At 39.0% G+C, this 3,629-nt stretch overlaps 1 pseudogene; it reads left to right on the forward strand.

Annotated features, from left to right (window-relative positions):
• The first annotated feature begins 1,649 nt into the window (after positions 1-1,649).
• The window catches only part of LOC103607268, a 3,386-nt pseudogene continuing 1,406 nt past the window's right edge, over positions 1,650-3,629 (forward strand).

A 3,629-nucleotide genomic window follows, 5' to 3' on the forward strand; every position in this document is an offset into this window, starting at 1 on the left:
AAAGAAAGAAAGAAAGAAAGAAAGAAAGAAAGAAAGAAAGAAAGAAAGAAAGAAGAAGAGAAAAGAAGAATAACGGGCATGCATCCTTCAGCCCAACACTTTCACGTCATTCTGGATTATAACTTTCAACTGCTCTTATACCAAATCCAAACTCTTTTACATAGTGAAAAGCTCCTTCATCTGTTCTCTTCTGACCGCTTTCACTCACTGCATCTCCCTGCCTCCCTGTCTGTTTAATTCTGGTTTTGTTGACCTTTTTTCTCTGGTGCTTCAAGGACCGTCTTCCCTTCTCAATGAACTTGAACCCCTGGTCTTTTGTGAACTTGCCCCACATGTTTCCTTTATCCTATTGTCAGCTTTCAGGACTTCCAAATTCTCACTCCCCCAGAGGATTTCTCCCACCACCTGCTGAGTTATAGTCTGCACTTCAGTGACACGAACCTGTGTCCACACTCTTATTTTATACACCTTATTATAATTATAACTAAATAATCACCTATATAATTATCTGCATAAATACTGATTGTCCTTTGAGATGGTCAGGTTCATGAGGGCTGTCTCTGCATCTAATTTACTCTTTTTGATGCAGCACCTAGTAAAGTGCTTTGCACATTAATAAATTACCAATAATTTGGAATCCACACGGGAGAAAAGAGGAGAAACAACCAGCCATTTCAATGTAATGTCAAGAATGGATGGAAGAGAGGGGATTAAAGAGATAAGATGGGGGGTGAGGAGGATATCCAGATGTCTCAGTCTAAAAAATGCAGTGGAGGTAACATATGGACGAATGTTTTATTATGTTTATTGAAATTGCTCTGAGAATGACAGTGGTCCTTACAGAGAATGAGCAGTGATAATAACCACATTGTGTTTTGATGTCTTAAATGAGGTCCTAATTTTCGTCATTAGAAGGTTTTAGGAAGCATGTACATTTTTATTACTTTTATTAAAGTTGCTTCATTAGGTATGTTTTGGGAGTAAAATATCTGTAAAAATAATATGGTACAAAGATCATAGGCTTCAGGGTTTTCTTTCCGTGAGTATCATTAATAGGTCAACATTGGAACAGTCATAGTAATGATCTTAATTTCAGCTTTTGCCATGGGCTGAAATTACAGCTTTATCTCATGTTCTTTCAAAGTTAAAATCCCATGACTTGAATGGTTTTTATCTTTTATCCCTAGTTTAGTCACCCCTTAATATCAGGAATTTTGTACATTAATGTTATTTTTTTTCTAGTTGTTAATTTGTAATTATATTTATTCCTACTATAAGGGGTATTTTTTTGTTTGTTGTTTTTTAGTTTTTAGGTAATGATATGGATAGAAATACCTAAATAAAAGACTATGACTATAAAACAATCTGCTGGTATTCCTGTGTAAGTTTAAAAAGTCCACAGGTCTTACTTGATGGATAGAATGATTAGAGAATTAAATCAAAAGGTAATTGAAGAGAGCAACCACCGAGGCGCTCGCCACCCCGAGGCCGGGCCATTGGGCTGCGCCGGCTGCGGCCCCGGAGGAAGGGGCGGGGGGGTGGCCCTTGCCACAGAAGCCACTCGCCGGTTCCTAGCTCCGCTTTTGTTTTACTCGCACCTTGCCGGGCACTCTTGCACCGCAAGTGGTTCTAGGATTTCGCCCGCTCCCCGCGTCGCGTCCCTTGCCTTCCTCCTGGTCGTCCACCCGCCACACTGCCCCCTGCATCCCGCTCCTTCCTAGCTGACGCAGGGCTGGAGGCCATAGCTTTCAGCTTACGTGGAGAAGTTGTTGTGGAAGTCACCTATAAATGCACTTACTGAATTTATGGAGAAACCTACAAATGATGGAAGTCATTCAGAAGAACCATTTTCCCATCTTAAAAGTCATGCCAGTGAAAGTCATCTCAGCTGCATGAAGAAGGACATCGTCAGTGAAAAGACTGAATTGGAAGCAACGCTTAAGGAAGCTGAGTTGGCAGCCTGTTCTGTGGAACCACGTTTGCCATTATTTAAGGATGCTATTGAAACGATTAGTTTTGAAAATACAGGAGACAATTTACCTAGCATGTTGTTAGCAAATCTAACTGATAATGCAAGTGAAAATACTAATCTTAAGAAGAAGGTGCTTGAAAAGGAGACCTACATTCAGGAACTTTCTTGTTTGTTTCAGAATGAAAAGGCAAATGCTTTGAAAGCAAACCGTTTCTCTCAATCAGTAAAAGTAGTACGTGAACGACTACAGCTCCAAATTCATAAAAAGGAAGCAGAGAATGATAAGTTAAAAGAGTACATAAAGAGTTTAGAAACCAAAATAGCCAAATGGAACTTGCAATTGAAAACGAATAAGCGTGAGGCTGTAGTGATGAAAGAAGCAAGTAGGAAAAAAGCTATAGCTCTAAAAAAGGCATCTAAGATTTACAAACAAAGGCTCGAACATTTTACAGGAGATATTGAAAACCTTATTTCCCAAATTAGAGATCAGGAAGCCAAGTTGTCTGAAACGATTTCAGCTTCTGATGCCTGGAAAAGTCATTATGAGAAAGTTGTAATAGAAAAAACTGAATTGGAAGTTCAGATTGAAACAATGAAAAAGCAAATCAATAATCTTTTGGGAGACCTGAAGAAAATGGAAGACCATGGGAAAAATTCATGTGAAGAAATTCTTAGAAAACTTCACTCGATTGAATATGAAAATGAAACTCTGAATCTTGAGAATACAAAATTAAAGAGTACATTCGCTGCTTTGAAGGACGAGATTGTTTCTGTTGAAAATGAACTCTTACAATTGCAAGAAGTAGAAAAACAACAGAAAGCTCTTATTGAAGTGTATAAAACTCAGGTACAAAAGTTGCAAGAAGCAGCTGAAGTGGTAAAAAGCAAATGTAAAAATTTGCTATGTGAAAATAACCTGTTAACAAAAAACAAAAATAAAAAATTAGAGACAGTTGATGGAAATCACAATCTTCTGGCAAAGCTTTCTCTGGAAGAGGAAAATTATCTTATTCAGTTGAAATGTGAAAACCTTAAGCAAAAATTAGAACAGATGGAGACAGAAAATAAAGAGCTTGAAAAGAAGCTTGCAAACCAAGAAGAATGTCTTAAGCACAGCAATCTTAAGTTTAAAGAGAAATCTGCAGAATATACAGCCTTGGCCAGGCAACTGGAAGCTGCTTTAGAAGAAGGAAGACAAAAGGTTTCTGAAGAAATAGAAAAAATGTCATCTAGAGAGAGAAGGTTTTACAAATTAAAATATTAGATCTGGAAACGGAGCTTAGAAAGAAAAATGAAGAACAAAATCAGCTTGTTTGCAAAATGAACAGTAAACACAACATCAGGAAGTGTGTTTGAAAGAAATACAACATAGTCTTGAGAAGTCGGAGAACCAAAATGAGAGTATTAAGAATTATTTACGGGCCGGCCCGGTGGTGCACTGCTACAGTGCGCCGCCTGGGAAGTGCGGCGGCGCTCCCACCGAGGGTTCGGATCCCATATACAGACCGGCCGCTCACTGGCTGAGTGAGGTGCAGGAGCAACACTGAGGGTTGCGATCCCGTTGCCGGTCCCGGTCCGGTGAGGCGCGACACTGAGGGTTGCGATCCGTTGCCGGTCAGAAAAAAAGAAAAAAAAAAAAAAAAAAAAAAAAAAAGGA

The sequence above is a fragment of the Galeopterus variegatus genome, unplaced genomic scaffold, assembly GCF_000696425.1.
Source record: "Galeopterus variegatus unplaced genomic scaffold, G_variegatus-3.0.2 Scaffold7287, whole genome shotgun sequence".
NCBI lineage: Eukaryota > Metazoa > Chordata > Mammalia > Dermoptera > Cynocephalidae > Galeopterus > Galeopterus variegatus.